Raw genomic sequence first — 27,277 nt, 5'->3', positions numbered from 1 at the left:
TTCATGGTGTTACGCCAACAGAGAAAGTGAAATATTCCTCGGTAAAAAAAAGACCCAAGCAGCTAATAATAACGCAAGCCTATCGATAGCCTACACTTTGACTCATTTCAGCTGCAGTGCTGGTTGTAGCGAGAGTGGAAGTAGGAGGAAAGTGCATTTTATGGCATATAAAAAGTGAACACTTTATTTTTAAGTGTTGACAACGCTGAGTATGAACTTAAACTTGGTCATACAAACAGCATCTATATTACAGTATTCGTTGACAGCCTCTCTTTAAAAACCATTTTGAAATCTCACAGTATCAACTTTGCTGTAGCTTTCTTTAACGCCTGCTATGTTACTGCAGATACTAAATCGAAGCCATTCGATTGGACAGCGGTAGGCCTATATGTTATAACTGATTTTCTCTCCGGGCACGCCGGGAAGGCAGAGTTTGTACCTTCAGACACATGAAATGGTTCCGAAATAAATAAAAATCAGAACACTTCACCTACCTGGTGCGCAGGGCAGCTGAATCGGGTGCACCTACCGGCAATAGCGATAGACAGCAACAACAAAAACGCCAGGCTTTACCGGGGTTGTTTTTTTTACAGAAACGGAAAACAGAAAAGTTTGGCGATCGACCAGTTGGTTAACCGGTTATGGCTGCATCCCTTTGTTCTCAATTTCCACCTGAAGACATACCTAAAACTGCCTGTCGCTCAGCCCCAGAGGCAAGGATATGCATATTCTTGGTATCATTTGAATGGAAACATTCTGAAGTTTGTGGAAATGTTAATTGAATGTAGGAGAATATAACACAGTAGATCTGGTGGAAGAAAAGAGAAAGAAAGAGCATACGTTTTCTGTTTTTTATTGTTGTAGTATCATCTTTCACACTTTCATACTAGAATAGCCAGTCAGATAGGATGCTGAGATCATTTTGATGGATAACACAAGGCAACAGTGGGTGTGCAAAACTTTGCCCAAATGTACCCAAGTGGCCGAATTGGTGAAATGACCTATAACTATATACAACATATCAAAAAGCAATTCTAACACACAACAAAAAAAAATTAAAAAATATTAAAAAATAAATATAAAAATTTAAAACAGTACACCCTTTGGAAGTCCTCAACACAATATTGTGCTGCCTGTGCCATGTCCCATAGCAGTCTCTTTCTGATGTAAAGCAGAGGCAAACTGAACAAGTGGTGCATTTCATGCGACACAGAACACAACGACGCCTCCATGCTGTGCCCTGCAGTAATGAACTGTGGCATATGAACACCACTGGAGGCAGAGGTAGAGCTGGCAGCTTGGCACCGGGGGCTCCCAGTCGGAGTCGCTATCACTGTGAAAGAAAACATTGAAAAAATATTTGTATTGTATGAGCCTTTTATCATCACATAAAATAAACATATGTGGAGGGAACAGTCACTAAGGTGAAGTGCTGTTCCATTCAACTCCGGCCATTGTTGTGGGCCTGCCCTCCTCTGAACAGCACCCAATGGCTATTTCATATGGAAATGGAGAGGAGTAGCAGACGCAGTGGCCATGTGTGTGTTTGCTGTTCTACTCCATTCCATTTGAATAAAAAAATTGAAAATATAATCTGACATGGAAAATATATACACTGCTCAAAATAATTAAGGGAACACAATGTAACTCCAAGTCAAACTGTCCACTTAGGAAGCAACACTGACAATAAATTTCACATGCTGTTGTGCAAATGGAATAGACAACAGGTGGAAATTATAGGCAATTAGCAAGACACCCCCAATAAAGGAGTGGTTCTGCAGGTGGGGACCAATGACCACTCCTCAGTTCCTATGCTTCCTGGCTGATGTTTTGGTCACTTTTGAATGTTGGCAGTGCTTTCACTCTAGTGGTAGCATGAGACGGAGTCTACAACCCACACAAGTGGCTCAGGTAGTGCAGCTCATCCAGGATGGCACATCAATGCGAGCTGTGGCAAGAAGGTTTGCTGTGTCTGTCGGCGTAGTGTCCAGAGCATGGAGGCGCTACCAGGAGACAGGCCAGTACATCAGGAGACGTGGTGGAGGCCAACAACCCAGCAGGAGGACCACTACCTCCGCCTTTGTGCAAAGAGGAGCAGGAGGAGCACAGCCAGAGCCCTGCAAAATGACCTCCAGCAGGTCACAAATGTGCACGTGTCTGCTCAAACGGTCAAAAACAGACTCCATGAGGGTGGTATGAGGGTCCGACGTCCACAGGTGGGGATTGTGCTTAAAGCCCAACACCGTGCAGGACGTTTGGCATTTGCCAGAGAACACCAGATTGGAAAATTTGCCACTGGCGCCCTGTGCTCTTCACAGATGAAAGCAGGTTCACACTGAGCACGTGACAGAGTCTGGAGACGCAGTGGAGAACGTTCTGCAACATCCTCCAACATGACCAGTTTGGCGGTGGGTCAGTCATGGTGTGGGGTGGCATTTCTTTGGCGGGCTGCACAGCCCTCCATGTGCTCGCCAGAGGTAGCCTGACTGCCATTAGGTACCGAGATGAGATCCTCAGACCACTTGTGAGGCCATATGCTGGTGCGGTTGGCCCTGGGTTCCTCCTAATGCAATAGACAATGCTAGACCTCATGTGGCTGGAGTGTGTCAGCAGTTCCTGCAAGAGGAAGGCATTGATGCTATGGACTGGCCCGCCCGTTCCCCAGACCTGAATCCAATTGAGCACATCTGGGACATCATGTCTCACTCCATCCACCAACAGTTGCACCACAGACTGTCCAGGAGTTGGGGGATGCTTTAGTCCAGGTCTGGGAGGAGATCCCTCAGGAGACCATTCGCCACCTCATCAGGAGCATGCCCAGGCATTGTAGGGAGGTCATAGAGGCCACACACACACACACACACACACACACACACACACACACTACTGAGCCTAATTTTGACTTGTTTTAAGGACATTACATCAAAGATGAATCAGCCTGTAGTGTGGTTTTCCACAAATTTTGAGTGTGACTCCAAATCCAGACCTCCATGGGTTGATAAATTTGATTTCCATTAATAATATTTGAGTGATTGTGATTTTGTTGTCAGCACTTTCAACTATGTAAAGAAAAAAGTATTTAATAAGAATATTTCATTCATTAAGATGTAGGATGTGTTATTTTAGTGTTCCCTTTATTTTTTGAGCAGTGTAGTTATTCGTTTCAAAATGTATACCTTCACGAATTTGGCCACATTTGGGCTACTTGTGTGTGACACCTGGGTGACTTCATGATAAATGTCATGTAAGCACACTCATTTTGGAAATTAGCATTCTGAAACTTTGCACAAGTAATGTTGCCCTCTTACGTTTTTCACTGTAATTGTCCCCATCATCCTATCTGAATGTTTGTTTTATCTTGTTCATTTTAAAGATGATACAAAAATAAAAATGTATTTTTTTTCAGTGTTTTATCTAAACCAGATCTATTGTGTTATATTCTCCTCCATTCAATTCACATGTACAAAAACTTCAGCGTGTTTTCTTTCAAATGGTACCAAGAATATGCATATCCTTGGTTCTGCGCCTGAGCTACAGGCTGTCAGATTTGGGTGTTTTCAGGCGGAAATTGCACAAAGTAGGGGTGGCTGTAAGAGGTTTTAAGCTATAAAAATGGATTTTATCAAAGAAAACGGCACTTCATTTGATCACTGGGACCCTCAGGAAGAGAAATAAGAGCAAGATATCAGAATGTAAGTCGTAATTTTACCTTCAGATGTGAATGTGTAAAAACTGTCATGGCGGAAAATGTTTGTTGTTGATTGCTCTTCTCAAACAAAAGCATGGCATTTGTTCTCTGTAATAGCTATTTTAAATCGGAAAATGTAGTTTGATTACCAAGATCCTAATCTTTTGAAGGATGTAAGACACTTGCATTTTTCAAGAATGTTTAATGTTACGACATTGTATTTTTAGTTGTCACTCTGAAATGTCCCCCGATGTTGATCCCTGTACAGGTATCGCAGCCATTTGTGACATTTCCCACAAAATACACAAAAGCTTTCACCATGTCGATAACATTGCCTTGCCTATATATGGTTTTATTGCCATCCATCTATTTGACACTTTATGGCTCTCAACAGCAAAGAGACAAAAGTTGGGTTTGTTTGCCGACTGCTGCTATATAACCCAGAGGTGAAAGCCAAGTATATTTCTTACGCAAATGATGTTGAGAAATCGAGCCGGTATCGATCATTAAGACTGTATCACACAGAAACGACAGTACGGTATTGTCAGCTGGAGTCCCTGTCCAATCCACTGTTGGCATGACTCCCATACAGGGAACACCTCTTCTATAGGCCAGTCCCTGGCAGACAACCACACAAAGGCAGCAGGCAGCACACACACACACACACACACACACAGGTAAATCACTCAACCCATTTGCAACAGCTGTACCAATAATCGAAAGTGTTTCAGTTACACAAGCTCTTTTCGCATCTTCCTTGAAAGCAGGTAATTCTAAGTGTGTGTATAACAATGATTACATGGATACAATTCGAGACCAAACATCGGTTAAGCTCTGTGCCATCAGTATTAACAGTGTATATCGAAAAGAGAACCTGCGCTTTTCGATTTCTCTAGGAGAGTGGCTTAGCTTACAACGATTCAAGAGAACTTCTGATAGTTTGAATGCGCACACACACGCACAGTGTTCAGAAAACAACAAGTGTGTCTCAAACATGATCTTAGTTCAAGTGTTGAGGACACAGTGTTTGCCTATGTTTGTCCCTGAACTTTTGGAAGCATTATGGTAAAGAATGGAACTCCACCAAAACAATGGAAACATGTGAGGGAAAGATCCCAAATCTCCTCATTGCCCTACAGAAAAATGTGCCTACATTTAGACTATTGTTTGTGTGCATATCACACTATGTCGAGGTCCAAATCTGAGTATAATTCTTGTATGGATGTCAAACCGAATGCATGTTCACCTCATCATCCGCAATCAGCTGCATTAGAGTTTTTTAAAGACCGACGACCACCAAGATGTTTCTATGCTAGCTATGCTACCAGCTTATACGAATGGGAGTTAGTATTTAGCAGTCACTTCTTCTAAACCCAAAAAGGGACTACTTCAAAAGGTTGTGGCGAAAAACAGCTAAATAGATACAAATCGGACTTCAGTAAGCACCTCATGAGAGATTTGACGAAAAACCCACGTTTGTTAGATCAGATTTGTTGAAAGTGCGCCAATCTCACGTCCTTCTATCCCCCCACAGTCTGCGTACCATTGACCCCTTTCCCACATCTACCCATGTTGTCCCCTATTGAATATCTTATTGCTATGGAGCCCTGTGCCATTGTTAAAACGGAAAGTAGTTAGAGCGTCGTCAGGAAATTAAATGGCCTCCTTTACAACAAGTGGTACCTGCGGAATGGAATAAACTGCACAACTGACACGTACGTATGTGAGCGCGAGCGAGCACGTATGCGAGCACGTATGCGAGCATGTATGCGAGCGAGTGAGTACGTATGCGAGCGAGCACGTATGCGAGCGAGTGAGTGAGTGCGTATGCGAGCGAGCGAGGACGTATGCGAGCTAGTACTTATGCGAACGAGTCCGTATGCGAGCGAGCCCGTATGCGAGCGAGTCCGTATGCGAGCGAGTCCGTATGCGAGCACGTATGCGAGCGAGCACGTATGCGAGCGAGCACGTATGCGAGCGAGCACGTATGCGAGCGAGCACGTATGCGAGCGAGCACGTATGCGAGCGAGCACGTATGCGAGCGAGCACGTATGCGAGCACGTATGCGAGCGAGCACGTATGCGAGCGAGTACGTATGCGAGCGAGCGAGTACGTATGCGAGCGAGCGAGTACGTATGCGAGCACGTATGCGAGCGAGTACGTATGCGAGCACGTATGCGAGCGAGTGAGTACGTATGCGAGCAAGTGAGTACGTATGCGAGCAAGTGAGTACGTATGCGAGCGAGTGAGTACGTATGCGAGCGAGCACGTGCGAAGCGAGCGACGTAGCGAGCACGTATGCGAGCGAGCACGTATGAGCGAGCGAGTACGTATGCGAGCGAGCACGTATGAGTACGCACGTCTGCGAGCGAAAGCACGTATGCGAGCGAGCACGTATGAGCGAGCACGTACGAAGCGAAAGCACGTATGCGAGCGAGCACGTATGCGAGCGAGCACGTATGCGAGCGAGCACGTATGCGAGCGAGCGAGCAGCGAGCGAGCGAGCAGCGAGCGAGCGAGCACGTATGCGAGCGAGCGAGCGACGTATGCGAGCGAGCGAGCACGTATATTATTATTATTATTATTACGTATGCGAGCGAGTGAGTACATGTGTCAAAGGAACAGTACTCTTTCCCTCCACCACTCCAAGAAACCGCCCTAATCATTACCATGGAGCGACATTTACCCTGCACAACACACCATGACACATTCAAAAATCACACTAAAGCTAGCATAAAAACACAAACTCCTCTTCAATTCCTCTCACTAGGTCAGTCGAAGGTGCACACAGACCGCTCTCCAACGGCTGTTGATGACATAAGTGACCCTTAATTACGCTACTCTAAAAAAATCATATTCAAACCAATACAATACCACCAATGGAAAGCTGCTGAGCAACGACTGCATACAAATGAGGACTGGCTCTGAACGCAAGAGTTGTTGCATTTACAGTGTCCCTACACAATGCTTGGTTCAGAGCTAACGGAGAGCGAGAAAGGAGGAAAGATGATTGCGCTCTGCTCCACCCAGGCCTCCACACTTCCCTCAAACCCCCCCACAGCCAGCTGGCTCCCTCCACTTCTACACGACAACTCCAGCTGATGAGCTAAATTAAACCTAAGATTTAAAATAAAAAAAGGGACAAGAGCGAGAGAGGAATGGGGGGGAAATGGGGGAATGGGAACAGAACTGCCTTGACAGAGGGAAGCGAAGATCAATTATAGGGAAAGACTGAGAAAGAAAATAGACAAGCATCAGACAAGAATTAGTACAGTACAGGGAGGCAGAAACAAACGAGTAAAAAAAAAAAAAAAAGGGAGTGACAGGAACACGTACTGTAGAGGGACAGCCCTAAGGGGTTGATATGATAGTGAGACTGCACCGACTGACAAATGTCTCCTGCGGTTTCCATAATGAGTTTCAGGAAGGCTGCTTATCGGAGCCTTCCACTCCATGCAGACTCCCTCCTCAGTCAGCTACTCGGTCGCTTTTTAAAGCGCCGCCCTACTTCAGGAGAAAAAAAAAAAAAAAAACAGGCTGACACAGGAGTTCCTCAGCTTAACGCCAGTCAGCACTAATCGCTAACTAGCGATTCCACTGTAGGCTAACATCTGCATGCTGTTGCCTGTCTGTCTCCACTGAGACCAGTTAGCTAGGGCCCTGCTCCTCACAGATAGAGCCTTTCCAACAGACAGCTTAAGTAAGCGGGTGAAGGGAGTCAATCTCAGTCTTGGTGGATCAGACTCAACTGAAGCCTTGGAGAAAAAGTAGAGGGCTAGGAATTACATCAGCTCCGAAATGTGCACATACAGTGTATCGACAAAAGTACGTGGATTAGTCTATTGCAGTCACACCAGTTGATGACAAATGTATGAATTTGAGCACAGAGCCATGCAATCTCCATAGACAAACATTGGAAGTTGAATGGAAGAGCTGAAGAGCTCAGACTTTCAAAGTGGCACCATCATAGGATGGCACCTTTAAAAGGGTTCATCAAAGTCAGTTCATCAAATTTCTGCCCTGGTCAACTGTAAGAGCAGTTATTGTAAAGTGGAAACGTCTAGGAGAAACAACGGCTCAGCCGCAAAGTGGTAAGCCACACAAGCTCACAGAACCCCAGAGTGCTGAAGCGCGTACAAATGGTATGTCCTCGGTTGCAACACTCACCACAGAGTTCCAAACTGCCTCTGGAAGCAATGTCAGCACAAGAAATGTTCGTTGGGAGCTTCATGAAGTGGGTTTCCATGGCCGCACACAAACCTAAGATCAGCATGCGCAATGCCAAGCGTCACGGCTGGAGTGGTGTAAAGCTCACCACCATTAGACTCTGGAGCAGGGGAAACACGTTGTCTGGAGTGATGAATCACGCTTCACCATCTGGCAGTCCAATGGATGAATCTGTTTAGTTGATGACAGAAGAACGCTACCTGCCCCAATGCATAGAGCCAACTGTAAAGATTGGTGGAGGAGGAATAATGGTCTGGGGCTGTTTTTCATGTTTCGGCTAGGCCCCTTAGTTCCAGTGAAGGGAAATCTTAAAAGCTACAGCATACAATGATATTCTAGATGATTCTGTGCTACCAACTTTGTGGTAACAGTTTTGGGAAGGCCCTTTCCTGTTTCAGCATGACAATGCCCCCGTGTACAAAGCGAGGTCCATACAGAATTGGTTTGTCGAAACCGGTGAGGAAGTACATGACTGGCCCGCAGAGCCCTAACCTCAACTCCATCAAACACCTTTAAAATGCCTTGGAACGCTGACTGCGAGCCAGCTCTAAATCGCCTAACATCAGTGCCCGACCTAACTAATGCTCTGGCGGCTGAATGCTCTTTCGGTTTTTCCCCATCCAGACTAGACTGAAGAAAAAAAAAAAAAATAAATAAATAAATATAAAAAATAAATAAATAAAAATAATAAAACTCTACAAATACTTTCAAACTAGATTCAAGGAAAACTCACCGCTCTGCGTCTGTCCAAACGGAGAATCGTTAACATTCAAAACAACATTGCTTCTCTTAAAACCAGAATCCTCTCTTTTAGGGAATACAATCACTAAGAAGAACATGAGTCCACTGTGGTGGCTGAGGAGTATTTCTGGTGATGTCATGGCGCCAAGCAACAGCAATATCCATCTAAATAACTGGAAATTGAGGGCACGGAGCCGAAAGTATCTCGTCTGGAATACCATAACTGAACACACATTCTACTGGTGAGTGTTATTCAGTGGGTAGAATCTACTACGATTTCAATAGTTGTGGTCAAGACACTAGACTTTTGAGATGCCTATTTTAACGAAACCCTGGCTGGCAATGGGCGCCAAGGCACAACACTTTATTGCACATTTAATTAAAACTGACGCATTTGGCGAAGTTCATTGGCACAGTACGCAAGTACACGTATTCACTGTAAAAGTAGACAAATGTACGCCGTTCACAAAATGTACACGCAGCTTTTTAAGGATTCACTCATACAAACCTGCTGTTCAAACAGCACCTGTCAAACTGTCATAGTATCAGAGGAGTGAAACTCATACTGGCTACAATTGTTACTTTAGTCTCACGTTTAAAAAAAAAAATAAATACTGACATGGCAGAGTCACACGGAACACAAATTACAGATGCTGTGTTTTACCCTCGTGCACATATTACGTTACCTGACCTCCCCCTGTAAAACTAATCCCGTCCCAATAGGGCTATACACTAAAGCAATTATCTGGCATTCTGCCAGTCAGCTTCAAGTGACGGAGATACAGATGTGGTCACAGATGCCTACATAGGAACGGTGTGTGTGTGTGTGTGTGTGTGTGTGTGTGTGTGTCTTTTACACAGCTATTTTGGATCAAAGGAGCAGTTGATAACTGCCTCAATGACAGGTGATCAGATGTCACATTCCATTAAATCAGTTGTCGTTCTTACTTACTTGGCAGCCATGACTAAGAATTACCCTGTAATCAACAGGTATAATTACATTACTGAGAGGACAACAGATTTGCATTTTGTGCAGAGAGAATTTCCTTGCATCTCATGAACGGAGAAGAGCTCTTTGAAGGAAGACTTAGGTGATCTTATGAAACGCTTCTCATTTGAATATTGTGAAGTTACATTTTTGGACAAGGAACAGACAGTCTGCTAAGCTGTCTGCGCTCGGTCCTAGCGCAGAGACATTTAGATTTGCCATTTGTGAACACTAAATGCCAAAAGCCCTGGTTACTCTGCCTGAAAGGGCATCTGTAACTACATACAAAAAAAAAAAAAAAAAAAAAAAAAAAAAAAAAAAAAAACTCTGGTTGCGTCAACATACAGCAAAACATAGCCTGGATCAATTTGAGAAACCATAAAGAGATTCAGCACCAATAACTTAATATTCTACGACGAAGAGCGATTGAAGTACGCTAAACGGTGTTTGCAAACGAAAGCCCCACAAGGTTAAGCTGCACTTAAAGAGAAGAAGCTTGTCACCTGGGGGTGGGATGCTTAAGGCGTTTTTCTCACACACACACACACACACACACACACACACACATTCAAGCCTGAAATGTTTAAAAAAGCCAAGAGAGAACTACTGCAGCATTTATTCACTTGATCCTCATCTGGAGCTCTTGTATTGCCTGTTTAAATCTGATACGTTGTGGGCCTAACTGTCATCTTGGCAATCACAGCGGATTACGAGGATGTCAGTTAATGGTCCTCATGCTAAAGACACCCTTGATTAGGCTAATTATCTTGGCTCGAAAGGTTATTTGTCAATTAACCGGCTTGCCAGGAAGGCATGGAGATGAGTGAGAAATTAGCAGTTAGATCTGTTCTAGCTGGTCTGGACAGCAGAGAAAAAGAAAAAAACGATTGCGAGAAGAGACATTGGTCTCGCTATAAAGGATCAGGTTCTCAGACACTCTAGTTCTTGGGCACAACAAGCAAGGAGACTTCACTTGGAGTCGACGGACACTTCGCTACCTGGCAGACATACCCCTCTGTTTCTATGCATATTTGTGTCACGTGAACATTCAGTTAGTAACTGTTCCGCCAAACTGTGAGAAAGGACACCTCTCTCGATGTCAGGTGAATTCCTTCAAAGAAAAGCTTTGGCAACAGATTACATACAGTGCTGTGGAAAAGTAATTGCCCCCTTACACTCAATAACTGACTGGAAGCAAATGCTTCCTGTAGTTGTTGATCAGTCTCACACGTCGCCGTGAAGGAATGTTGGCCCACTTTTGCATGCAGAACTGCTTCAACTCAGCAACACGTGTGGGTTTTCAAGCCTGAACTGCTCGTTTCAAGTCCTGACAACTTCTCAATTGGGATTAGATCTTGACTAGGCCTTTCCAAATTTTCTACATTTTCATGTAGACTTGTGTGTTGTGGATTGTCCTGCTGCATAACCAGCATCAGCTCACAAACGGATGGCCTGACATTCTCCTGTAGAATTATCTGATAATAGAAGGAACCATGAATTCTGCTCTAAGGCAAGTCGTTCTGAGGCTGCAAAAGCATCCCCAAAAATAGAGAAGCACTGAACTACAGCACTGTAGTTCAGTGTGAGACAAATGGCAAAACTTGGTGTACAAAAGCATTTAACAATGAGTCTCTGCTATTACTTGATCTGCCTTGAACAATAATGTGAACACGCATCTCCCCGATCACATTACAGTCAGCAAGAGGGAATTCTTCTGCAGGGGAAACAATGCGAACTATGCAGTTTGGGCTGACTGCCGGTCAAACCTTATCAAAAACAGGCCTGAAACTCTAGAATACAGAAGGAAACAACTCATTCTGGAAGCAGCACTTGGAAATATACTTTCACAACACAATTGTCTCCAAAATCTACAGGATTTGTCGTCTTTGCAACTGTGGTCTCCATAGCGATTAGCCACATAAAAAGTAAGATCCAGGAAAGGACTGTGTGCATGGTCCAAATGGCAGAAAAGGACAATAGCTAACAATGGCCACCCCACAGCTTTACCCACATTCGGCACTCATAAGTCATTCAGCTTTCTAGGGCATGCTTTTATGACTAGGCAGCAGCTGGCCTTGTTAGGAATAGCAAACAATCCTAGCCTTCTTTGCCCCCCCCCTCAGTGCAGGCCTATACACCACATGTGGATTTTAATTGTGCAAAGGAGGAGCTCTCATGCAACTTGCATCCAAGCAACGAGCATGGAAAGCAGCAGCGTAGAAGAGCAGACAGGCCAAAATGGTGGTGACAGGAAAGGAGAGTAGTGCCAATGCACAGTATCATTTCAATGACTTGAAAAGGTGCCAGGAGGCCCTGGTGCCACTGGACAGGATCAGATATGGCAGAGTTCCATTGGGGCACCCAGGTGTTCCTGTATCGGATCTCCTCTCCTAGTCTCTCTCATTGTGTGAGGTCATTCAATTCTGAACACTGCAAAGCCCGCAAAATCCAAACAGTTGGGCATAATAATGAAGATGTGTGTGTGTGTGTGTGTGTGTGTGTGTGCGCGCCGTCCCTCCCAGAGAGCTGGTCAGTACATAGGGCAGGGGAAAACAGTCTAGAGGAAGTTCCCAGATTTTACAGGTGAGATGAGACCTGTGTAAAATATCTATGTAGGTTGACATGACAGGTGGCAGCGGGGCAGGCACAGCTTGTCCCATTAAATTAATAATAAGCTGATAACTGTGAAACAAACATTCTGGATAATATAGAAAATCTGGAACTATTTATTGATCAGCATCTCGAAAAAGAAACGGATACATTGAAGCGAACAAGAGAAAACCTTTGAGGAGTTCTGCGAGCGGAACTGAAGGGAAGCCACAGTCTAAAATTACAAATGTAACATTGGAGGGGGGAGTTTTTATAACCGTCTCCAGAAGATAAGAGCATTGCTTTTTTTTAACTGAGTCTATTGCCTGAGCTACTGGGGGAGGTTGAGGCCTTAAAGCAGGAATGGATTATAGTAATAAAATGGAAGAAATACAAGCAGAAAATAAGATGTCAAAACTACCGTGGACTCACTAAAAAAGGCACTACAGAGGCACTATGGTATGGTAACACAATGAAAGCTAAATTACTTGATCTAAAGTGCAGAAGTATGAAAAATAGTTATAATGGGGGGAAAAAGGAGGATGAAAACAAAAACTATCAGTTAACGGAGGAAAAAGTCAAGGTGTTCACGAAACTTAATCCCAAGATGACAGACGAACAGGTGGAAACAATTCATTGTGCATAACTTAAAATAAGGTTGGACTTATGGTAATGCAGAATGGGTGTGATGAACTTATCCTTTGTCTATTTAGGCAATATGGAACTTTGGACTATATGGACTAATATCAGGTTGATTTAGGTGAAGGTGTAAGGCTGACCTTTCTTTATGATTGCTTATTTAATGTGAAGAATGTACATTGGTATTTCTGCGGTTGTTTTTTTGTTTGATATGACCTAATTGTAGAGGTTGGGTATATTATGACTTAAAATATGCTATCTATCTATAGATATATCCCCCGTTTGCGGATGTGAATCGGAACGATTAGCTTTTACGATAAAACTTTATAAATATGAATAGATTTATTGTAGGACTAATACAAAATGATTACAGAATTTAAAACCTGCCTAGGTTCTCTATTGGAATAGGCCTATACGATCCTAAAATAATTTGTATAATTATCCTTTTACATTTAAACATTTTTAAACCTCAATATAAAAAAAAAATTTAAACGTAAAGGATGACTATTCCGATAATACCTAATCCATTTGCCCGTGTGTCAACAGGGTTGTTGTCTCTATTAGTGTGTGGTGGGCTGGTTAACCTCTCGGGTATGTGGGACACGAGCGTCCCATCTAGTCAACATCCAGTGAGATTGCAGAGCGCCAAATTCAAATACAGAATTACTCATTTATAAAAACCTTTTACATATGTTTAAAGATTAACTTCTTGTGAATCCAACCACGGTGTCAGATTTTTTAAATGCTTTACGGCGAAAGCATACCGTACGATATTTGAGAACATAGCCCAGTTGACAAATTATTACAAACAGTAAGCAGCCAAGCAGAACCTTCACAAAACTCAGAAATAGAGATTACCTTTGATGATCTTCATATGGTGGCACTCAGAAGACATTCATTTACTCAATAAATGTTCCTTTTGTTCGATAAAGTCTCTTTATATCCAAAAACCTCAGTTTTGTTTGCGCGTTTTCTTCAGTAATCCACAGGCTCAAATGTAGTCAAAACAGGCAGTCCAAAAATCAAAAAAAAGTATCTGTAAAGTTCATAGAAACATGTCAAACGATGTTTATATTCAATCCTCAGGTTGTTTTTAGCCTAAATGACCTATAATATTTCAACCGGAAAATAACACCGTATAAAAGGTAAACAAGAAATGCACTCTCGGTCACGCGCATGAAAAAGCTCTGACACGTCAGGGTCCACTCATTCAGACTGGTCTTCCTCCCTCATTTGTAAGAATACAAGCCTGAAACAATTTCTAAAGACTTGACATCTAGTGGAAGGCATAGGAACTGCAAATTGAGTCTTAAGTCAATGGATACTGTAATGGCATTGAATAGAAAACTACAAAACCAACAACAAACACTTCCTGAATGGATTGCTCTCAGGGTTTCACCTGCCAAATCAGTTCTGTTATACTCACAGATGCTATTTTAACAGTTGGAAACTTGAGTGTTTTCCATCCAAATCTACCAGTTATATGCATATCATATCTTATCTTCTGGGCCTGAGTAGCAGGCATTATTTTCATCCAAAATTCCAAATGCTGCCCCCTACCCTAGAGAGGTTAACACTTGGATAAACTGATTAAAGTTAACGGTAGAAGCAACAACAACTGGAAGCACTTCTCTAAGCAAGAGAGAGGTATATTATATATTTCTACATAAGCTATTTATGCTACCTTTAATATTCTTGATCCTAATGATATCGGCCGAGGTGTAAAATAGTTCACTTGCTCTGGATTGTCAGTACTGAATGTATTCTTGTCTATCGTGCCATGGCTTTGTCAGAATCGATTGCAAGTTAAACTTGGGTATTCCTTTATGGGCAGTGTGATGCCAAAAACAGTTTTATTTGCAGTCATTAGCGGCCGTTAGATTAATTTCCTTTTTCCTTATTGTTTTTGTTGGAATACAACAGGATATAATGAGGACTACATGAAATATGTCTTGCATGTAATGGTATTTAGGAAGAAAAATTGACTGGTCTTGCAATATATTTAGGTTGTCCTGACATACTTATAGCCTTGCTAGGACTTTCTAAATATGAGCATGCATTTATAAGACTGTGCTGTTATTATTTCTATGAATATGATCTATTATTGTTACAAAAATAAAATGGACCGTTTCCCTTGTTATTTGGTTAGTTCTCTTAAAATAGCAGCCTCATCGATATTTATCTTATGGGAATGACCATATTTCCATCTGGCAGCCAAGGGTTTGCCCCAGGACGCAAAGGTGTGCCTTAAGTCAGGGAGAAGGTCTGCTGGCCTTAGTGACAACAGACCTAGATATGGGGGGGAAGATTTTAGTGGGGGAGATATTAGGACATTTGGCAGTTTACAAATTTGCAGCTACAGTATGCTTAACAGTGTAAATATTGTGGTACAGCTATATGGACACTTAATCATCATGGTGCTTTTTAATGGTACGTTTACCAACATTGGTTGTGGTAAGTATAATTGAAACTTAGGTATGATTATGGTAAGTTCCACCATCATTTGCAAATAAATTCATAAAAATTTCATTTTCTGGATTTTGTGTGTCATAGTTGAAGTGTACCTATGATGAAAATTACAGGCCTCTCATCTTTAAGTGGGAGAACTTGCACAATTGGTGGCTGACTAAATACTTTTTTGCCCCACTGTACTTATGTCATGCAATAAAATGCTAATTAATTACTTAAAAATCATACAATGTCATTTTCTGGATTTTTGTTTTAGATTCCGTCTCACAGTTGAAGTGTACCTATGATAAAAAATTACAGACCTCTACATGCTTTGTAAGTAGGAAAACCCGCAAAATCTGCAGTGTATCAAATACTTGTTCTCCCCACTGTATATACCCATGTACCACCACACACACAGTCCATATCGCTTCTCAACATCTGATAAACAGCAGCAGATGACAGACTCATCTGATCGAATGCCTGCATTCTCCTTGTCATAACCATGACATCACTACCAGCAGCAGATCTTTAGAAACACACTCCTATATGGTTACATTAAACCCAAAAGAGTACTGCCGTCACACACACTGCCAAGATTAGAAGCCCACAGCCCAGAAATTCTCTTGAAGGAACACTACTTTCATTCTGGTCCCAACTCCCTTCAGAAAGAGTCGGAGGATGAGAAAAAAAATGGCCTCGTCACTCATTAGCATTTCACCATCTTTCCGTGGCATATCGTTATGCCTTATCCTCCACTATCATCTTATTATCTGCTCTGGTACAGGATGACTCATACAAAAGTGTGCATGTCACAGCAGTCACCCCTGGAAAGATCATGGTTGGCCTTTTCATAGTGCTGGACCACAATGGGGCCCGGTCTCCATCTGGGACTATTCACGCTCATCCACTCTCCCAGGAGCTTCCAGGGAAGTATGCTCTCAGACTCTCACTTAGACAACTCATACTAGATGAATGAAGTAGCACTGTACTTTAGGCCAACAAGACTGGTGCTGTGATGACGGAGAAGGCCCCGCATTCCTATTTCAGTGTCAAAGACAAGGAAGGGCCACACCTTTCCACATACTACTGGCCACAAAAATGTATTCGAAATTAAAGTAGTCCAACTCTCAAACCTAATAACAGCCTCCTTCAAGGCCAACACCCCTGCAAGACTGCATTTTTTCAACTTTAATCTCCACTTCTCTCCTCTTCCCCCATCATCGTTCCCCCTAGCAGAGGGGAAAGAGAGACACGAAAAAGAGTGGGGCTAAGGTGGCATGTCTGCTCTGGTTAAACAAACATGCCACTCACACGCAGACACACACACACATGCACACTAGAAGCCAGACAGGGGCTTGGCTTATGCCATGGCTCAGCTTTCCATCTGGGTAAGAGCAGAGAGAAGCAACGTCTGTCATGACTTGAGGAGCTCTCCGAGGCAGACCCTGGCAATCAGGATTTCATCAGCAATGAGAGAGGCACCAGCCTTAGTCTACATTCAATGCAACTAAAGTGTATTCACTGTGAGGGTACAATGTACTCTTAACACAAAGAACAAAAGCGGGACAAACCCAGACTGACAAAATGTCTGGCAATTGTGAACAGCCGACATTTGGATTTATTCCAGACAGTTCGCTATGCACGTGCTCCCGAAAAAAAAGTGGTGATAGCTTGAGGTAGTGCAACGCTGAATGGAAATGAGAAATGTTCAGTGTAGCACAGAGCTCCATCATCTCCTTTCAAAATGACCTCTCGCCAGCACAAAGAAAGGACCGCTGGCGCACACAGACAGCGGCGCTCACATCTCTGTGCTGATCCACTGATCACAGGCAGGCTCTACGGGCCGGGCTATAAATAACCAGACGATCATCAGGTACTCCTCACAGTGTTTCCAGCACACAGCCTTACTACCTTTACTTAGTACATTCTGCCAGCCACCCTGCCCCGCTGCGCTCTGCACAGCCAAATACACACGTGCAAGTAGACAAAAGATCTGCCAGCGCAGAGCCAGGGTGTGTGTACCTTGGATCACGGGTATTGAGAAATGGAGTGAGGCCTAATAAATATTCAACTGCAACCACCCATAAAAATCTGTTAGCATAGACTGAGCAAGCTTCTCTCACTGCATCCTCTCTTACCAAAAAGGCAGCTTTGTATACTGAAAGCGACCACATTCAAAACAAAATTGCTGCCACTAAACACAAGGCCCGGTCATCATTTGTTTGACAAGCTACCCAAATATAACCCAGACCAAACATTAGAGACTTATTTAGGTTTCTGACACATATGTGTCTTACAGAGTTTCTTGTGTGGAGGTCTGGGATGGGGAAATGGGGAGGGTTAAGTAAAGCTGCTCAGGACAGGATACGTCAGTTTGACCATAAAATCCACGTTGGACTGATAAAGGTGTTTGGCTTAACTTTTTATTGCTGCAGGGGCAGTATTGAGTAGCATGGATGAAAAAGGTGCCCATTGTAAATGGCCAGCATCTCAGTCTCAGTTGCTAACATATGAATATTATTATTAGTATTGGATAGAAACCTCTAAAGTTTCTAAAACTGTCAAAATATTGTCTGTGAGAATAACAGAACTGATATTGCAGGCGAGACCCTGAGGAAAATCAAAACAGGAAGTGGCTTCTATTTTGAAAACTCCATGTTCCATAGCCTCCCTTTGCTGGATTTAAAGGGTTATGAACCAGATTCCTTTTCCTATCGCTTCATCAAGGTGAAAAATGAGCCAGAACGATAACGCTGAATGGCATCGCAACACATTCAAATAATATTACTAGAAAATAGTCATAATCACAAGTGCAATATTGCAAAACACAGCTTAGCCTTTTGTTAATCCACCTGTCGTCTCAGATTTTGAAATGCTTTACAGCGAAAGCAATACAAGAGTTTGTGTAAGTTTAGTGATCGCTCGACAAAACAATAAGTACACTTAGCATGAGGTAACTTGGTCACGAAAATCAGAAAAGCAATCAAATTAATCGTTTACCTTTGATGATCTTTGGATGTTTTCACTCACGAGACTCCCAGTGAGACAACAAAATGTTCCTTTTGTTCCATAATGATATTTTTTATATCCAAATACTTCCATTAGTTTGGTGCATTATGCCCAGTAATCCACCGGAAAGAGCGGTCACGACAACGCAGACAAAAACTCCAAATTATATCCAATGTCTACAAACATGTCAGATTTTTTTTATAATCAATCCTCAGGGTGTTTTCAAATATCTATTCTATAATATATCAACCCGGGAGAGTTAGCTTTTCACTAGGACCGGGAGTAACAATGGCCGCCTTTTCTCTTATGCGCACAATTCACTGAGAGCCCCCACCTATCCACTTACGCAATGTGGTCGTTCTTAAAAATGAAAGCCTGAAACTATGTCTGAAGTCTGTTGCTAAATACGGCTGCTAGAATCCTGACTAGAACTAAAACATTTTTTGATCATATTACTCCAGTGCTAGCCTCCCTACACTGGCTTCCTGTCAAAGCAAGGGCTGATTTCAAGGTTTAACTGCTAACCTACAAAGCATTACATGGGCTTGCTCCTACCTATCTCTCCTAATTGTCCCTAGAATTTCTAAGCAAACAGCTGGAGGCAGGGCTTTCTCCTATAGAGCTCCATTTTTATGGAACGGTCTGCCTACCCATGTCAGAGACGCAAACTCGGTCTCAACCTTTAAGTCTTTACTGAAGACTCATCTCTTCAGTGGGTCATATGATTGAGTGTAGTCTGGCCCAGGAGTGGGAAGGTGAACGGAAAGGCTCTGGAGCAACGAACCGCCCTTGCAGTCTCTGCCTGGCTGGTTCCCCTCTTTCCACTGGAATTCTCTGCCTCTAACCCCATTACAGGGGCTGAGTCACTGGCTTACTGGGGCTCTCTCATACCGTCCCTGGGAGGGGTGCGTCACCTGAGTGGGTTGAGTCACTGATGTGATCATCCTGTCTGGGTTGGTGCCCCCCTTGGGTTGTGCCGTGGCGGAGATCTTTGTGGGCTATACTCAGCCTTGTCTCAGGATGGTAAGTTGGTGGTTGAAGATATCCCTCTAGTGGTGTGGGGGCTGTGCTTTGGCAAAGTGGGTAGGGTTATATACTTCCTGTTTGGCCCTGTCCGGGGGTGTCCTCGGATGGGGCCACAGTGTCTCCTGACCCCTCCTGTCTCAGCCTCCAGTATTTATGCTGCAGTAGTTTGTGTCGGGGGCTAGGGTCAGTTTGTTATATCTGGAGTACTTTCCTGTCCTATTCGGTGTCCTGTGTGAATTTAAGTGTGCTCTCTAATTCTCTCTTTCTCTCTCTCTCGGAGGACCATGCCTCAGGACTACCTGACATGATGACTCCTTGCTGTCCCCAGTCCACCTGGCCGTGCTGCTGCTCCAGTTTCAACTGTTCTGCCTTATTATTATTGGACCATGCTGGTCATTTCTGAACATCTTGGCCATGTTCTGTTATAATCTCCACCCGGCACAGCCAGAAGAGGACTGGCCACCCCACAGCCTGGTTCCGCTCTAGGTTTCTTCCTAGGTTTTGGCCTTTCTAGGGAGTTTTTCCTAGCCACCGTGCTTCTACACCTGCATCGCTTGCTGTTTGGGGTTTTAGGCTGGGTTTCTGTACAGCACTTTGAGATATCAGCTGATGTACGAAGGGCTAGATAAATACATTTGATTTGATACCTTGAGGAAGCGATAGGAAAAGGAATCTGGTTGATATCCCTTTTAAATGGAGCAATGAAAGGCTATGGAACATGGAGTTTTAGAAACTGTTTTAGAGTGTTTTCTATCCACCAGTAATAATAATAATAATAATAATAATAATATGCATATATTCCCATCTGGGAAAGAGTAGGAGGCAGTTAACTCTGGGCACGCCTTTCATCCAAAAGTGAAAATGCTGCCCCCTAGGCCAACAGGTTAAGACAATTGATGTATGGATGACTCAGTGAAGACTGGGTTCGTGCAGATAACCAACAATTTACGACTTTTGGAATGAGACTAACGTGAGGTACAGTAAATAATAAATTAATTCAAATACTAATTGATCAGATAAAATATCTGAAAAGTTATTTTAGGAAATGATAACTTTGTAATCTGAATATTTTTTCTTGGTGCCCCGACTTCCTAGTTAGTTGATCGCACAGTAACTAATTACAGAGAATCTTTGATAAAAACAAAGTCAGTTAATGATAGTAAAGACACGGCAATAGCATCTGACTGACGATGCCTACCCGTGCCACCTGGGGGTGGCCCAACACATCTGCCACGCTGATCCTCAACAAGGGGGCCCCTCAGGGGTGCATGCTTAGCCCCCTCCTTCACTCCCTGTTCACCCATGACTGCATGGCCACGCACGACTCCAACACCATCATTAAGTTTGCTAAAGACAACAGTGGTAGGCCTGATCACCGACAATGATGAGACCTCCCTATAGGGAGGTCAGAGACCTGCCAGTGTGGTGCCAGGGCAACAACCTCTCCATCAACAGGAGCAAGACAAGAGCTGATCATGGACTACAAGAAAAGGAGGGCCGAGCACACCAAGACAGTTGAGAAGAGGGCACAACACCTAAGACTTGACATGGGTCCCCAGATCCTCAAAAAGTTCTACAGCTCCACCAGCGAGACCATCCTGACTAGTTGCGTCACCGCTTGGTATGGCAACTGCTCGGCCTCTAACAGCAAGGCGCTACAGAGGGTAGTGGGTACAGCCCAGTAAATCACTGGGGCCAAGCGTCCTGCCATCCAGGACCTCTATTCCAGGCATGTCAGAGGAAGGCCCTTAAAATTGTCAAAGACTCCAGTCACCTTGGTCAGACTGTTCTCTGCTACCGGAGCACCAAGTCTAGGTCCAAAAGGCTTTTTAACAGCTTCTACCCCCACCAAGACTGCTAAACGGTTAATGAAATGTCTTCCCAGGTTATTTGCATTGACCCCTTTGAGTTATTATTGTTTATGCTGCTGCTACTCGCTGTTTATCATCTATGCATAGTCACGTTACCCCTACCGAGATGTACATATTACCTCAACTAACCTGTACCGCCGCACATTGACAAAATGCTGCATGTTTGGTTAAAGGCTTGTAAGTAAGCATTTCACGGTAAGACCTACACCTGTTGTATTCAGCACATGACAAATAAAATGTTATTTGATTTGACAGCACAGAGAGAGATGGGGAGGGGGGGGGAGAGGCCTATGTGGGTTGTTTCACATATTCCTCCACAAAAGTGCCCAATATAATGTGTGTGTTTGTTTTGTGTGTCTACATCCACAGCTGTACAGTGTTTCTATGTACTCAGTGAATGTGCCTTTGTTTCTGCCCTCTCCATACTATTTTCCTTTCTCAAACGGCCATTGTTTGATGACTCCAAAGTTATGCGCATAACTCTCAGCTCCAATGACTCGTACAGCTAATATGACTTAATGGCACCGATGCAGTCCTCTCAGGGGCTGTCAGCTAGCGCAGGAGTGAGGTGTTCTCGTCGGTCAGGGGGGCGTGTTGCACAGCCTTAATAGGATCACGGATGGTTCTGGCAACAGTCCAAAACAACCAATAGTTTTATATTGACCTTTATTTCTCTGTTGTCCTGTTGCTCAGAGTGAGCTGCTGCAGCTCGACCCAAGCAGCTCAGAGTAGAATCCGCTCACTCCGGTGCGAGTACACATCATTACATAATACTTACAACTGCTGTACCAGTACAACGATGTCCTTGTGTACACTCTAACGATCACGTAAATCCATCAGCAATTATGGAACCAAACATAGCCTGAGGTCTGGAAGCAGCTGACAAAGCAGCCTGTTTTAACAAGTATAGTGGCAAACGGCTCCTGGAAATGTACTGTAGGCTCGGTACATGTAACGTGACACTATTGAGCGGTGTACTTAAAGTGAAGTGACTGCTCAGGTCTTTGTTAACACACTTGTTCAAATATGATTCCACCTCTCTGGCTTTTGGGGAGAGAGCATGAAGCCTGACTCACTTCAGCAGTGCCTGGGCGACAGCTGCTGTCGATGCCTGGGTTTGAGCCCAAGTCATTGGCTCTAGTAAAAAACACCAATGGGGACCCTTTCAGTGACACAAACCTGGCTTTAGGAAACCAGCCGATTGCCTCTTGGCAGTGCTGCAGAGGAGTTGGTCTTCTAACATTGTATGTCAGGAGCCTAGCGTGGAGGCAGTGACTAAGGTTTGTATAATGCTTCACGTGACCAGTGGTGCGACTGAGGAATGGGCTAACCGTCTCCCCTTTCAATTCACACACCGCTGAGAGAAAAAAAAAAAAAAAAAAAAAAAAAAATCACATTACACTTGAGAAACAGCCTGCACTTGGGTGTTAATGTTCGAAATGCGTAACCCATCTTCCACTGTTGTCTTTATTTCAGACACACGGCCTTTGTCACGATCCTTTTGTAACCATTGAATCAGTACAGGAAGTTCAAAGGTGCGCGGTTTCGCAACGCTAGCTCAGCAGTAGACCTGTAAAATAGCTTTGAAAATCACTCACCCATGTCAAGCGTTTACACCCTAAAAGACATCGCTGCCTTTCTTCCTCACGTCCTCCCTCATTTAATACATCCTCATTGTCGTTTCTCATTACCGGTTGTCTTCCTCACGTCCTCCCTCATTTAATACATCCTCATTGTTGTTTCTCATTACCGGTTGTCTTCCTCACATCCTCCCTCATTTAATACATCCTCATTGGTGTTTCTCATTACCGGCTTTCAGTCACTCGTTCAGCGACCTTGTAGTTATCCAAGTCAGACCGCTAGCCTGCTTTTGGCTATCGTCACATGATAGATCATCCGTTTGTACCGTTGAAACGATTTGTGTCAGGTGAGACATTGGTGGTGGAATTTCCATAGGCTGATTGTCAGGTCCACTTGGTTTTTCTTACCTCTGCGTGGGGGAAATTACTTTAAAACTCTTTAAAAATGTTTAATATTTTAAACATTTTTTTTTTAAATCAGTGTGCAGTGTAAACATAACATTTAAAAACCCAATCACTTGTATCCACGTCACACTAGCCTTCAGATGACTCATAACCAATGCAACACAGATCAAATGTAACACTAGCCAAAAGAACATTAGCCTAGCTTACATCTCAAACAAACACAGGCAAAATGGAACAGGTACACCAGCATGCCAAACAAATAGGCTAGCCTCTACTAATGCTAAAAGCATTAGCATAATCATCCCTTACAAAGAAAGAGATATGCTACGATTAGCCTAATACGGTGCTTTTAGTTGGCTACCTTAATAAAATCATAGCAATAACTGCAGAGCAACCACTATCATAAACAAGGTGTAGGCCTAGACAGCTATGCGTTTGGCAACTATTGCAGTTTGTTGAAGGTTATTCCACAGACAGGGAGACTATCCCCAGTCAGCTGACAAATTAGACCCTTCAGTGCGTAAAATTAAACCTCAGGGGAAATGGCAGTGATTGTTAAAGTGTTGTCTTGTTCATCAGCGGAGGACAGAGCAATCCCACTGAATGGCTGTTTAATGACATGTGTTGGAGGGAGTAAACGTTGCCAGAAAGCGACGCAAGCAAGAGGACTTCATTGCTGCGATAAACCCATATTGTTACTCTTTAACCGACAGACAAGTTTCCAATTGCGTAATTACTCAGGACTTGTGAAACAGCTAAAGTATAGACCTCAATAGCTACATGCAGAGTGAGATCGTATCAGGGCAGGAACAGAGCTAGACCGTCACGCAACAAAAGCAACGTGAATTTAGGCCAATATTATATAAACTTGGCTAAAATCTGCCTCCATAGGCAACTGCAACGCAATAGATTTGACCAGAGTTTTCACATTCATAAGACGCAGTGGTTTACAGAGGAGTCAGATGACTAGGTTTTGGTCAGGAGGAGATTTGGGCCTTTTTTAATAGCTGGGCCGGAAGTTGCAAAATTATGCTTGAAAGGCAAGTCATGCATGGGAGGATCTCTGACTAAAACACACAGGTCTCTTCAACTCCACCAATATGTGAGGGTTCCACTGGATTTCCTCTCTGGGTATTAGGCCACACTAAATTAGCTGATCCTGAAGCAGTAAGCAGAGCTTATGTATTTCGCATCGTTGCATGTCAACAGGTCAGGGGTCCGATGGTTTTAACTCCCATAAGTCAGTCAAATGTTGGCAAGACATAAGCGCGGGTGTTAATGTACATAATCCAACTCCGGTTTCATAGAGGAAATTAAAACAGAGGAATAAACATTCTGAAACTGTACAATATCGCGCGCCCCGGTAACACAATAAAGCCGGTTGCTAGGATACAACTCGCCATGGCGAAGGGAAGGCTGAAAGTGTTTAGAAAATGGCAGACAGACTTTTAGCACTAGCCCGTATCACATGTCCAGGGGTTGTGGAGAACAAACATTGAACCATTCATATCCGAGAGGTCTATACAACACCACTCATCAAGAAGTGGTACCTTTCAAGGCTACAGTGTATTCATGTTAATATCCAGCATTGGAACTGGTTAACAAGAGTTTAAATGAGTATCATTGATAATTGCTAGGGAAAAAAAAAAAAAGAAAAAAAAGGTAGGCTCGAATATAAAAACTAGATCTAACGTATTAGGCTAATATGACATCGGTTTAATCCACAGATCTGCCATCACATACCAAACCGCCGAGTCACCACGTCGGCTCCGGGGCCATAACTCCGGCATTTCATTTCTCCATCGCCGTAAGGAATGAGAATGCACCCCTTTATGACAGAGGTGATCCGGCTGAATGGAATCAATAGAAACTTCATGAAGGTACAAGCGCCACAGATTGATTCTACACAGCAAGCAACAACAAAAAATGGACGCATTTTGATGACAACGCAAGCTGTTCTACTTAAGGCCATGCTGCATCAATACGAAGATTGCACCAATATAAAGTCATAAGATGCGATGCAAAACCCAAAGCCTAGAAGAGATGTCAAACATCCTCGCTCTCTTAATCTTAACAATGACTGAATCAGCTGACTCAAACCTTAGTTGGTCACCAATGGAACCATTTGAGGACACAGGTCACAGCACCATGAATATTAAATATGGCTTTAGCATAGTTTGCAGCTCCTTAACATCCAGACTCAACTTGTAGAGGAGTCAGCAGAAGGAGAGTTGCTGTTGTTGCCGTCGTATTTCAGAACTATTAATGTCTCCAAAAGACAATAACATAAAACACAAAAATGAGATACTATCCAGACACACGGTCCTTGCACTGCCGCAGAGTTGGCATAAATCATTCAAAAAAGGCAAGAGTGACACAGATCTGCAGTTTGAGGTGCTAAAAACATGGTCTGAAACTCACCGTCCAACTTGTGAGTGACAAAATTGTGGCAGCAGCTCCTCAACAATAAACCAATCAATCATAGAAAATGAGATGTAAAAAATAAAAAATGATATTCCATATCAACTGTCTCTATTAGACAGTGGTTTGCAATACAATCCCATGAGAGGGGGTTGGGGAGGGTTTCAATTCCATAGCATGCTAACACTATGCTAAGCTATGTGACGCATGCTGTCTCGATAAACTTAGGAGCCATTACAGGCAGAGAGCCATGAAAGGTCACTGTGGACACGCTACGCCCTACTGCAGAAGGCCATTCCAACAGCCCAGGAGGTTAGGGGGCATAGTAAATACTTCAGAGGGTAACTTAATTAACGGCGTGACCATTGTAATCCAAACACGGTTCCATGTTCATTCTGGACCCATGTCATTCTGGTAGCCGCACTCCCCTCTAAATGATTCTCTTCCCCAACTAATCATGTTAGCTAGATTCAACGCAGCACAAACTATTGCCCTTCAGTTCAAACAAAGGTTACGAGTTAGAATATCATCAGAGCACTTTAGCTAAATCAGGTATTGTTAACTACCTTTTAGCTACTTTGCAAGTTAGCTAACCTTTCCCCTAACCTTTCACGTGTGAGTTCCAAATATCTAACGGTCGCCACAGCGTATTTTGTTTTTATACGTGATGTCAGAATGCACTCACTGTTCCAAAATGTGACTGTGACGCAACAGGACACCCACACCGCCTTCAAACCAAGGCACGCTGCCTGCTAATTATCTACATGCCCTTTAATTTAGTAAAACATCAAATTATTTTCTAATAGTTTGAATTGAGGCGTGTTCCGCCTCCTCATTCATTCGCGAAGAAGATCATTTAACTGTTACGGACAATTTACGTTTGAGGCATTACTGAGCCGGACAAACATCTCTCGTCGACGACAGCCCAAGCACTTTTCCAGTGTTTCCCCAGATCAAGTATGCAGACATCTCCAGTCAGAACAAAACATGAACAAACTGTCCCCCTGGCACATTCTCCAGCTGGTGCTCCCATTGCCTTCATTGTGGTGTTCCTTCATAATTACAACAACTTTGGACATGTGTGCATTCCTATCAAGATGAGTGCCTTAATACGTTATCATTATATAGTTTCTGTATATCGTGTTGTTTCTACTGTACTACACCGTATGTACAGTTGAGGTCAGAAGTTTACATACACCTTAGTTTCACAATTTCTGATATTTAATCCTAGTAAATATTCCCCATCTTAGGTCAGTTGGGATCACCACTTCATTTTAAGAATGTGAAATGTCAGCATGAGAGAATTATTTATTTCAGCTTTTATTTCTTTCATCACATTCCCAGTGGGTCAGAAGTTTACATACACTCAATTAGTATTTGGTAGCATTGCTTTTAAATGGTTTTACTTGGGTCAAACATTTTGGGTAGCCTTCCACAAGCTTCCCACAATAAGTTGGGTGAATTTTGGCCCATTCCTCCTGACAGAGCTGGTGTAACTGAGTCAGGTTTGTAGGCCTCCTTGCTCGCACACGCTTTTTCAGTTCTGCCCACAAATCTTCTATAGGATTGAGGTCAGGGCTTTGTGATGGCCACTCCAATACCTTGACTTTGTTGTCCTTACGCCATTTTGCCACAACTTTGG

General features: G+C 43.3%; 1 protein-coding gene across 5 annotated transcripts in view; it reads right to left on the bottom strand.

The window, feature by feature from the left end:
• The window catches only part of mboat2a (membrane bound O-acyltransferase domain containing 2a), an 89,201-nt gene that overhangs the window by 52,591 nt on the left and 9,333 nt on the right, over positions 1–27,277 (bottom strand). The window contains exon 1 of one of the 5 annotated variants that reach the window (XM_052497041.1): positions 22,828–22,846. The exons of the other annotated variants lie outside the window; for them this stretch is intronic. The gene's annotated coding sequence lies outside the window, so the exon portion shown is untranslated. Of the gene's footprint in view, positions 1–22,827; positions 22,847–27,277 lie in introns of those variants that run through there. 5 annotated transcript variants of the gene reach the window in all.

The sequence above is a fragment of the Oncorhynchus keta genome, chromosome 35 (genome assembly GCF_023373465.1).
Source record: "Oncorhynchus keta strain PuntledgeMale-10-30-2019 chromosome 35, Oket_V2, whole genome shotgun sequence".
Classification (NCBI taxonomy): Eukaryota; Metazoa; Chordata; class Actinopteri; order Salmoniformes; family Salmonidae; genus Oncorhynchus; species Oncorhynchus keta.
Note: the sequence above shows the minus strand (reverse complement) of the source record. Positions and strands in the feature narration are given on the sequence as shown.